Source organism: Lissotriton helveticus, chromosome 2_1 (genome assembly GCF_964261635.1).
Source record: "Lissotriton helveticus chromosome 2_1, aLisHel1.1, whole genome shotgun sequence".
In the NCBI taxonomy this organism is placed as follows: Eukaryota; Metazoa; Chordata; class Amphibia; order Caudata; family Salamandridae; genus Lissotriton; species Lissotriton helveticus.
Window position 1 is genome coordinate 1,832,437,762 of NC_136059.1, and position 12,470 is coordinate 1,832,450,231.

Genomic DNA, 12,470 nt, shown 5'->3' on the forward strand with positions numbered 1-12,470 from the left:
ATATTATTAATATAGGTATGAATGTCACAAGCGGATTTTTTTGGGGGGAGGGAGATGATTCAAACTGTGGCTTTGAATGATCAATAAAACATTATATACTATTGAGCACAGTACCCCACAATTCTGTCCTCCCTCTTTTTTCCACTGGTTCAAAAGTAGTAGGTCAGATTTATGAAGCCCTCTCTGTACAGCTATGGTTTATTGTAATAATGCATATTTACCTTGTGTGTTTTGATGTCACTTCAACAAATTAGCAGATTGGTTGTTTTTAAGCGTGTTGCTTATATTGTATTTAAATGGAGATGTTTTTGTTGTTTTAGTTGAGTTTACTGAGGGTCAAACAAATCGCATACCCTGCACAACTTCCGGAATGCTCAATTAAATGTCTCAAAAAGGCACAACTCGTATGTGTAAAAGCAAACACATAGTAGGCAGCTTGTGAGCCAGCAGATTAAGCTGGTCAAGAACATGGAGGTGTCTGTTTTCATCAATAATTATAAAACCCCCACATCCCTCCTCCAATGTCAAAAAGAATAAAACATTCATACTAAGGGAGCGTCTAGGCTCTAAGAATATATATTTTTTTAAGTGATCATTCCTATAAAAGATCCCTCTAGAGAAGATATATTGATGACATGGCATGATTTTAAAATATGAAAACCAAATCTTTCAAACTCCCGTGAAACTTTACTTTGTTGCTGTAGTATCGTGTGCAGCAGTCTAGTGGTTGGGATAGATTTGTGGGAGGAGCAGGAAGGGGCGGAGCAGTAAACCGGGATGGAAAGGCAGTTAGAGTAGGGACAGGGACCTGATAACAAATAGATAATAAATCTCCTAAATAACTACACACGTGTCTGTCTTCATTACATTTTAGATACGACAACTGGCGACGAGGATGGGATTGGTGCATCTGCCACCCACAGAACCCTGAAGGAGTGTCCTGTCCCGAGCAGCATAAGAAAAAGAAGAAACGCTGCTGTGGGAAGCGAGGCTGCCGCCTAGATCGAGAGGCCAGCAGCATATGCCCCTGCTCCACAGTTAGGCAACTGCGTAGAGCCCAGAAGGAGCGGAAAATAATAAGCGCTTAGAAGAGGTGTGTCTGATCGCGCCAAAAACGCGACTCACCCCCGATGCGTGCAAGTTGGCACGCCCTGAACGAGCAGAGGTCGGGAGCCCACCCTGACTCTGCCTACCACTACAATCCACAAAGGAGTGCCCCCTGATGTTGCCTGGTGCCCCCAGGAAAGCCCCACTGATCAGCGCTATCGAGCGCCAGAAAGACTGAGTTGGAGCGTTACACGACATCGGGATCTCACCCCTGATGCGTGGGATTTGGCAAGTTGTCGCCGAGTGAGCGCGGGACCCAGAGAAGCAAGGTGGGAGCTCACCCCAACCTTGCCTGAACGTGGCAGCTGTGGAAAAGGTGTGAAGACCTGGAAAGTGCTGCCTTTGAGACCGGCTGCCGGTGAGTCCTATCTGAATTGGCCCTGGTGAGAATGAGCAGTGAGGAAGTCTCGTGTGAACTGAGACTTCAGTGACGGCGGCCATCTTGAAGTCAGGCAGCCATAAGGACAGTTCCCTGTGGAAATTATAAGCGGCCATTTTGAAGTTAGACAGCATTGGAAACTGCAAAACAAGCATTGACAATTGTAAAAACAAGCATTGGCAACTGTTAAACAAGCATTGGTAAAGACAAGCAAAGAAACACAACAAGCAGTGATCAATGTAAGTAAACAAAAGAAACAAGCAGTGGCAAATGGAACAGCTGCAGTAAACAAACATTGGCAAGTGCCAGACTATATCAGTGAACAAGCCTTGACGGATGCAAGCAAACAAGCACTGGCGAGTGCAAAAGATAAATGGACACAAAAGCATGCAAGCACAAATGATAAATAAGCACAAGTAAAGGCAACGGTGACATACAGAAAGCACGAGCAAATGCAAGACGCTGAGCAAGTAAACAAGCACATGCAAAGAAAAGGGTGAAAACACGAGCAAACACCAGAGCCAACACAAGCAACCACGAGTAAATGCGAGAAGCGCAAAATGTAAACAAGCACAAATAACGGACGGACAAAGACGACTTGAACACAATCAATAACTGATACGAGCAACGATAAACACAGCAAGCACAAGCCAGGACAAATCTCGAATGCAACAAACACAAGTACATGCAGATCCTGAACGGAACAAGCACGAGCAAAGGCAAGTACCAAAGTAAACGTCAGAACCACATGAAGACAAATAATTAAGAGTAGAAGAAGCTAAAGCGGGAATTTGCAGAACCACGAGTTATGCATGGTGCAGCTGAATGGTGGCCATTTGACATCAGGAGATCCAAGCCTAACTCACTGAAACATACCGAGACAGTCGCGCCAGGGGCAGACAACATACAAGAGTCACCCGAGCGCAGCGAATCTTATCAAAACCAAAGGAAACGACCAAACAAAGACTATCGGCCGAGGGGGGGGTCAGCAAAAGAAGACAGGAAGAAAAGGGAACAGTCCCGTGACATTGTTATACATTTCACCATCATGTCGGTGAGAGAAGAAACACACACATCCAAACCCTGCATTGAAATACCACCCCCAGTGACGCAGACCAACAATCAGAGTTGGAGTCCCCAATGGAACAGGTGGCTGAAATCACTGGATGACTTTCTTGAAACAACCGGTGAGCGAAGGGATGAAAAATGTCTACTGTTGCTACTTCAGCTTGTAGGTCACGAAGGCCGACGCTTAATCAGAACATTTTCAGCAAAAGACACAGACACATATGGAAAACTCAAAGAGACGCTACGCACTCATTTCAACACAAAGGATGACGTGGATCATGAACGCATCGCCTTCAACGCGGCCAAACTTCATAACAAGGCTACAAAGCCTAGTGCACGACTGCCATTTCAATACATTTACAGATGAGGAAGCAGTTCGACTCCGGGTAATTGAAGGTTGCTCAAAACCTGAAACAAAACGCAAGATCCTTCAAGGGCAGTTCTCGCTTAAAGAAATCATCAGGAGGGCTGACGTTGGAGAGCGGGTTAAAGCAAGACAATCAGCAAAAGAACTCCACCCGAATGCAAGTCACGAAGATAAAAGAATGGAGACGTCTATCTTGTCTGTGGAGAAAGCCCAAGAAACAAACAAAACCAGAAAGAGGGAGGGCGAAGGCAGAATAGAGACAAGACAATGGAAGAAACCAAGTGACGTGAAACACCCTGAGTTAACAATACAAAAGGCGGTGAAGGATGGTTACGACAGCCTCACTGATACATCTTCATTGAATCATTCAACAGACATTACAAACTATTCGGATGAAGCATCAAGTGGGACAGACCACACAAAGGAGACAGATGACAGTCTGCCCAATGGATATGGGGAAAGGACCAAATACAGACGAGTGGACAAGTCACGTCAACTCTGGACACCGGTATACGAACACACCCGAGCAACCCACTGCCCATCAAATGTTGTAGACATTTCTGAAGAAGCACCAAGCAGGAAGACACATTACACAAGTGTCACTGCCGTCAGTGCACCCAATAAACGAAAGGAAGAAACAAGTCACATGAGGCGTGGTAAGCCACTCAGACACCGGAAAGGGATAGGCATGTGCACTAAAGACATCCACGACAATGAAAAAACTGGGGAGAGACAGTTAATATCATGCGAGAGGGACAGAGACCAAATGCTCCACGACCAGACCAAAGAAATAAACGTGTGGCTAGCAAATAACCTATCCACAGCAACAACACAAAGGACACCTCAAAAGCTACACTCACAAAAATGTCTTACAGATGACTCCGACTCCAGGAGCATGTCATCACAGAATACCAGCTCAAGAAATGTATCAGTCAAAACGCTCTCAAAGAAACGTTCTCAGAAGAAATCAGCAGAAGGCTCCTCCAATTCAGAAAATATGTCTGTACGGTCACTCCGGTCAACCGAATCAAGGTCCCTACAATGCTCATGGCACCAATCACCAAAATGCACAAAAGAATCAGAGAACATTCTCCCCGTCCAGAGCAGCATATCTCACGCCAATGACTCAGAATATGTGATCACCCCACAATACAACACGTCATGTCAGCCACAGCTATTTCAAGACATAAAGAATATATCCGCACCCCTGAAGGGGTCAGCGAGGCTGACTCATCGCGCTTGCAGAAGGAAACCAGATATCCGAGACAGCACCCACCGGGTGAGAAAGGACTATCCTGCCACTCAGCAGGGAAGGCAAAATGGGTGGATAAGGAAGAAACATACACACGCCTGGATGATCAAAGAGTCCACCAGTCCCAAATGCGAGTGGAAGTGGGTCAGACAAACAGGGTCAACAAATGAGTTCCAAGACCAAACCGAGCCACCCATGTCAGATAGTGCCTTACTGCCTGGTATGCACGACTCGGAACAAGAGGACATTGCTGTCCCCGACCGGAAGAGACAAAAAGAAGTAAGAACTCATGCAGAGGTTCGAAAGAGAACCAGAACACCGTCCACTCTTGAAGGAGATCGAGCATCAGTCGAACGAGGGCCACCAAGAAAGACAGATTGCCGTCATCGAGTTGAACCATCAACTGTCACTTCACAAAAGGCAACCACGATTGCGTCAGAATCTGTAAATGAGTGGATAACTCGGAAGATTATTGGAAATCGCAACGAATCTGAGAACCAGAAGATCACACACAATGTCTCGCATGTTCAAAGGCGCGCTCCCACAGTCAAGGATACTCTTGTCAAGGCGGCCGACAGCTCGAACAATGCAGTGTCTAGAACAGACTATACCTTGCCAACGCCTGGGGAGCTGACTGAGTCTAAGCCTGGAACGGCAACGTGTCTATGACCTATGAGGACACCCCGCAGACTTGTGCGGCCAGTCAAGGAACTAGAAACATGTTTGAAGTTATCTCTATTTCGTTAAGAAAGAGGGAGATGTAGTATCGTGTACAGCAGTCTAGTGGTTGGGATAGATTCGTGGGAGGAGCAGGAAGGGGAGGAGCAGGAAACCGGGATGGAAAGGCAGTTAGAGTAGGGACAGGGACCTGATAACAAGTAGATAATAAAGCTCCTAAATAACTACACACGTGTCTGTCTTCATTACATTTGAGATACAACAGTTGCATAGGATTCCGAGTTTCTTATGTGCAAGATTTCGACGAGAATTAGACTTAAGAACATAAACTTTCTAGCCAAGAGATGCTCAATAAGGGGTACTGGAGGCCCGTCCTGTGACTGGAAACAGTACATGTAACCGAGCATTCGCAGCATTGCTACTTGCCCTCTCTACTGCCTTTCAGTTAAAAAAAAACAATTTAAAACAGGAGGATATGCTTGGGGCTCACATTACCAATTATGGCATTTAAGGCATGACTAAACAAAAATAACGTTTGCATGTGGACAGCAAAACAGAAGAAGGACTACTTGTTTATTTTCCAAGCCATATTTGCACAGCAGGGGTAGCTACGCTTCAAGATTATTACTTTTTTTTTGTTAATTCGGAGAGAAAACAGTTTTGAGCTTTAAAATAACGAAGAGAAATAAAAATAAAAATTGGAGGTTTCAGTAGATTAGCGGGCAGCATTCAGAAGAGTAACATGTCACTGAAATGAAAAGGAATAGTTGGAGAAATAAACAGATTAGTCTGCAGCATACAGTAGAGTTATTTGTGTCTCTGGTGAACATTTACGATGAAACAGTCATGATTTTAAAATGGTGTCACAATAGGCAATATGACTGGTAGGCCAGATGCAATGGCCAAAAGTACAGTGGCCATCTTAGTTTAGGCTAAAGCCTATAGAATGATATGCGACCAGATGGGCTGATTTTGTATTTAATTTTATTTTTTCACAGGTGGAATGACCATGGCATAGATGCATCAAGCGAAATTGCGATCGCAATCGCTGCGAAACAGCGATTGCGATTGCAAATTTCACTTCCGCAATGCATCAAGTTGAAAAGCAACATTTTGCGAATTCGCAAAACAAAGAATCGCTAAACCCGTCCAAACCCCCAGTGCGATTCCTTAAAAGCAATTCCCCACATAATCTGCAAATTTGATAGCGAATTCGCAGTCAAATAGCGAATTCGCAAACAAATCGCTATACACATGCATCAGCAATCGCATATAGCAAAAACACCATAATTCGCAATATACGAGTCGCAATTTAAGGAGAAGCCAAACCAGGTGGTAACCATGAAGTCAAATTGGTAAAATAAAAAAGTTGGAAATAACAAACAGGTGTTGGCTAAATCAAACACACTTAAGGAGACTCATTAGGAGCATGAGGAAAGTCACAATGGCAGGACTATACATCGTGGCAAGGCGGCTGAGGCTCCAGGATGCAGCAGAGAACAGACACAGGATCCATGAACACATCTTCCGGCTGCGGGTTACACTATTGGGGCAGACTGAAGAGGAGATCTACTCCAAATACAGGCTCAATGGGGCAGTGATTAAGAAGCTCATCAGAGACCTTGACCCCCTGATGCAGCACCCAACACAGAGGACCAATGCCATGCCCACCCATGTCCAGGTCCTGTGCTGCCTGCACCTACTGGCCTCCGGCAGCTTCCATGGGATAGTCGCAGTTGCAGGGGGTATATCCCACAGTACACTTTGACGCTGCCTACAGAGTTTCCTGGACGCCATGCTGAGCCGGATACATCACTACATCACCTTCCCAACAACCCAACAGGACTTAATGCAAACGAAACTTGACTTCTCTCATACTGCCCATTTTCCCCATGTAATTGGCTGCATTGACTGCACCCACATACACATCTGTCCACCCGCAGAGACCGAATACATGTACCGGAACCGCAAGTCATATCACTCCCTCAACATTCAGGTGGTCTGCAATGCGAAGACCATCATTACAGACATTGTGGCACAATACCCAGGGAGCAAGCATGATTCGTTTATCTTCCGGCACAGGCGGCATACACACCCTCCTGGTCAGGGGTGATTTTGGCAAGGGACATCTCCTAGGTAAGTACACATGCCCACATACAGTATGTTAAGACCATGTTGCTGCGCATAACAGGCACTGACCCTCTGCTCCTCCCTTCAGGTGACAGCGCCTACGCCCTCCGTGAATACCTCCTCACCCCATACCTCAACCCAGCAACACCACAGGAACGGAGGTACAATGGTGCACATATACACACCAGAAATGTGATTGAGCGAACATTTGGCATGTTAAAGAGTAGATTCTGCATCCTCCACAAGACTGGCGGGGCCCTCAAATACCGGCCAGAGATCTGCTGCCGCATCATGGCCGTGTGCGCCATGCTTCACAATATTGCCACCAAGCGGAGGATACCTGTTGAGGTGTCTGGTAGTGAGTCGGAGGGGGACAATCTGCCACCTTCGCATGTGCATCATGCACACTGGGAGAATCTTGCTGAATGTCACAGGTGCCGCCCGCACATCACACAGAACTATTTCAAGTACATCCATACCCCTCACACAACACTGCACTCATGCAAGCCCCATCAAAGATTGACATGAGGATGATTTGTTGTCAAAATAAAGCTTGTGTTTATTTCACACAGTCTCAATGTGCTTCCATCAGCAACAAATAAGGGTACGGCTTTTAAACATTCAAGGTCATGTAACCTGAGTTGGTGTGCATGGTTGCCTCACCACGGCACAGCCTGAAATGTAATGGAACTAGCGCCTCCTGCCGCGCGTACCCTGTCGCCTCTCACCCTCCATGTTAGGCTGGTTCTGTGGGGATGCAGTGTTGGGCCGGGCACTGAGCCTCCTGTCTGCATGCACCGGCACAGACAGGCTGCTGAGGCTAGATGCCTCTTTGCTGGCATCATCCTCCTCCACCTTGCATTGCTATGGTCTGCCGCGTGTTGGTGCTCCCCAACGTTGGTGACCTGCTCCAGGGCCCTTGCTACATCAGCACAGCATTGGACCATCTGGATTTGCCTGGCCATTGATCTTCGCGAGAGCTGGGATGTGGCGTTCCCGATCAGGTGATTTGAACGAGTGTAGGCTGACAGCCATGAGAGCAGCTGCCTGTGGCGTCTGCGGGTGATGTCCTGCTGCGCTACCATCAGCTGGTTGCTCTCCTTCACCACCGTGGTCAGTTTCTGCACACTCTCTGTGAGGAGACTGATGTTGCGTGCTGTTTTGTAGAGCTGCAGCTGCATTGCTGCCATGTGCTGTGCCCGTTTGCGGTGCACACGCAGCATCTGTGCCTCAATGCCCAGGCCCAAGTTGTGTGCGTGTTGCTCCATGGCTGCTGTGGTGGGCACGGAGGGCTGCTGCCTTGACCTGCTGCTGACATGGGCCCGCACACTTGCAGTGATTTGTGTCTGCCTCCTGGGTGGTGGTGGGGTCTGCTCCACTTCCTTATGTGCCTAGACGTGGTGTTGTGCTCCGCCTGTAGCTGCAGGGGTGGCCCTGGGTGTCGGTGTAGGTGCAGGTGCAGGCTGCCTCTCCCCCTCCGTCTCTTCAGGTGTCTCCGCGATGTGGAGGATGTCACTGTCGGACATGTCAGTATCCACAGCACCTGTGATGTGGATGAGTTCATGATTACTGGTATGATTAAGGCAACTTGGATGTTGCAACATGGATGCAGGCTTGCTATTGGTTAATGTCGGCATTCCCTGGCTGGCTTTAGGGGTCTGTGCATCTTTACTAATCTGGCTGTGTTTGGCTATCAAGGCACCTTTACACACTACAGGTTCCACAATGCATTTGGGCGTATGGGAGGCGCAGGGACTGGAATACTGTGCTCACAAATATGGATAGCACTGGGGGCATGGGTATTGTTAGGGTACGGGGTCACAGTAGCCTGCCTCTTACCTTGACTTTGGTGTGTGGTGCTGGAGGTGTCCAGTTGGGTAAAGCCCACGCAGGCTTCAGGGTGTATGGTGTCCTCCAATAGGTCCTCCATGGGGGTGTTTTCTGGGACTGTGGAGTGTCCCTCTCCCGTAGCCATTCTCTCCCCCAGTCTCTCAGCTATTCGCTCCTTGGCACGGCCTCTGAGGTCGTACCATCTCTTTTTTAAATCATCGATGCTCCGGTGGGTAACTCCCACCGCGTTCACCTTTGCCTTGATGCGCACCCAGATGCACCTCTTGGTTGCCTCAGCACCTTTCGGGACAGCTTCCCGAACAGTTGGTCGTGGTCCCTGCTCACTCCTTCGATCAGGTACTCAAGTTCTTTCTCACTAAACTTGATTTTGCGCTTGCAGGCTTTTTCACTTGGTCCTGCAGCTTCCTGGGACGTTGTCGTTTGATTTCCACTCCTGTATGGGCACTGCAGGGTGTGGCTCCTGGAGCTCAGTGCTCTGCCTCCTCCTGTATCCAGCTCTGTGCTCTGAATGATGCATGGAGCAGGCTACTTCCTGGTAGTGATGTCAACATTGGGCTCCAAATGCGACTTCACGTTTTTGCGCTCTCGCAATGTGCGAGATCGCTATTTGCGAGATCGGTAATTGCGAATTCGCAATTAGGCTGTTGGAAACAGCCGATTTTGCGATTTTGGTGGGATTTCTGCGGAGTCGCATTTGGCCATTGCGGGCAGGTGTGAATCGCAAATATTTTGCGATTTTGATGTCGCATTCCATTCTGCGAATTCTTAATAGCGATTTGTTATTTTTCGCTATTTAGGATTCGCAGAATGGATGCTTGATCAATCTATAGGCGTATGCCATCCTGTCCCCTGTCTCACCACTAACACTACACAAAAACAGCTCTGCACTGAGGGCTGGTGTGCAATCCACATGCCCTTACTGTAGAAGGACCCGTTCTTCTCCCTGTGCATGCCCCTTTGTGATGTGGCTACAGACAAGGGACTAAGGGACAAAATGCTGCCATTCATACTCCCTGACATTGTAACCAACTAATGGCAGTCTTGTGGTCTGTCCTAGCATGCCAGCCGTAGTGACAGCTGACCTATGGACGATGGCCCACTCCATGTCCGCTGTCCTGTGGGTCGATGGAAAGTGTTTCTTACAGACCAAGAAGCCAATGGCTGAAAGGGGCTTAACAAAAGCACCTCTTGATCTATGGAATGTTGCCATTTATTTTCCATTACATCAAGACAAGAGAGACAGCTAAAGCTGTCTCTAACTGTCACCTGACCTAAAAGGTGAATGCTGGAATGCCTGAATGCAGCTACTGTAATTATTCTGGAAGCTTTTTAAACCCATATACAAATCAATGTTTGCCCCGCCCACAGTTGAGCCCTATGTGACAGACCACGTCCCGCCCCCCGAATGGGAATACAAGCACTCTTGAAGGTATGGCCTAACATGAATCCTGCAGGTAGTGTGCTATTAGATTTAAGCTGCACTACAACGATGAGGTGCAACAATGCGGACACCGGTGGGGTGTCACCAATCGTCCCTATGAGATTGAAGGTGTCCTGGCATTTCAGGCCAACAGCCATTGTAAGTGGCTAGGTTAGTTCAAGCATTCAACCCAACCATTCTTTTTTTGGTCTGAATAATAAGGTTGCGGGCCCCTCAACTCATGGAGCCAATGGTAGGATTCAAATGGCATATTGCTGTCCAAGCCCATCCCATAGAATTCAAGATGAACTTGATGATGAGGCCAACATGGCAAAAAAAATGTCAATGGTTCCCTTCAGTAAGGCTCAATCCTCGCAGCTTGGGCTGGATGTTCCTACTGGGGCCAGACCACAGCGGATTTATCTGTAGTTGCTTCCTATATGATGAAACACAGTGAGCAAAAAACGTTAGAATTAAAATCAAACCAGAGTAATTATAAAACAATGTTTTTTTCTAGGTGCAAGGCCCACAGTGGCATTTGTCTGAGGAGTTATAGAAATGTAGTACATGTTTTCTTCCGCAGCTTGATAGGCCAGAAGTTAATTTCTTACTTCTTCTGTTTTTGCACAAACTACTGTAAAACATGGGCATCTGCACAAGAGGTAAACAGCATCAGGAAAATAAATATTGATTCTGGCTAGATATCAAGGATAGTAGCATGAAAGTAAAGACGACTGTGAATAAATGAAGAGCATCGGAAATAAAATTGTTACTTACTGAGTTGTTGGGAAGTGTACTGCCCAGACTGTTATCTTGTTTGTAATGAGACGTAATAGAAAAAACAATCAACAGTTCACTTGGGACACACAAGAAAGAGAAGCATTAAATGTACTCGCGGTTTATTCTGCTCTTTATCTGCCTGTTGGTAAATAGAAATGAATTAGATTTGTCTTTTCTTGTTTGGTGGGCATTACCTACGTGGACGGTCAAATCTGGAGAACAATGAAGCCAACATACACAGCAGTAGACGGACAGATGTTCATACCTTTCAGGTGAATGAACGTGGAGATGCCCCCAATTTATATCAATATATTGGATATGTGAAGGGGTTACAAATGTAGTAATATATTGGAAGAGAGAAGTTGTTTGTGCAGATATCTTGACATACGACCTCTTTACTTACCGACGTTACCCCTTATGTTAGTCCCACAAAGTGCTCTGAAACAAAAAGAAAGCTGAAAGGAAACTGGTGAATGTAGTGCATTGTCGTTGGAGACAGAGCAGCAGGTGCTAAAAGCCAGTGAGTGAGTGAGTGAGTGAAGAAGCTTTAATTTTCAGATTAGTGAGTGGTTGATACCTCATATCTATCTCACCAACCATTCAGTAGTTTAAACCACATGCTAATGATTATAACTCCCTGGTACTAATATGTCACAAAGTAACTAGAGTAAAGGCAGATTTACAAGAACTGGTGCATCTCTGCATATTTGCATAGATGCGCCAGTTCATTTGTGTGACAAAAAAATAACAATGCGCACCATGGATGCACTGCATTTACAATGTGGCGCACTGTGGCGCAAGGACAGACAGATGAGTGCCGTATCTTTTGTCGGAAAGGCCGCGCATTGGTGGAGTCGTGTTGTAAGCACGACGCAACTCCAGCAATGGTTAGGAATGCCTGTTCCTAACATGCTGCATCACTCCTTACGCCTGCTTCAAGCAGGCGCAAGGTTTTGAGGCAGTGGCCTCGCAAAAGTCACTCGGTGAAATCTTGTAGATTTCACTGAGTCACTTTTACAAGGCTTCCTTGCAACAGAACGTCCACCCTGCATACATTATACCTGAAGCAGGTATAATGTAGAGCAGGGCTTTACAACGTGACGCATGTCCCTAGATGCATCACATTGTAAATATGTTGCACCGTGGCGCATTGTTTACGATGCCGCTGCGTCACAGAAGTGACGCATCGGCGGCCTAAAGTTTGTGCAAGGGGCTTGTAAATCTGCCCCCTAGTTATTAAAATCATGGAACTCAGTACTCAAAAATGCAGGGCTAGTAGAAGCTACAAAAACATAAAGGTGATGGGCAAAATGCTTGTATTCATCAGAACCACTGGTAATTACTCGGGCGCATAACAGTCCATCGTTTTTTGCCTACTAAGTCACTCGTATCAATGCTAGAGACCGTTGTGACGTAAAACACGAAAATCACGCCAAGT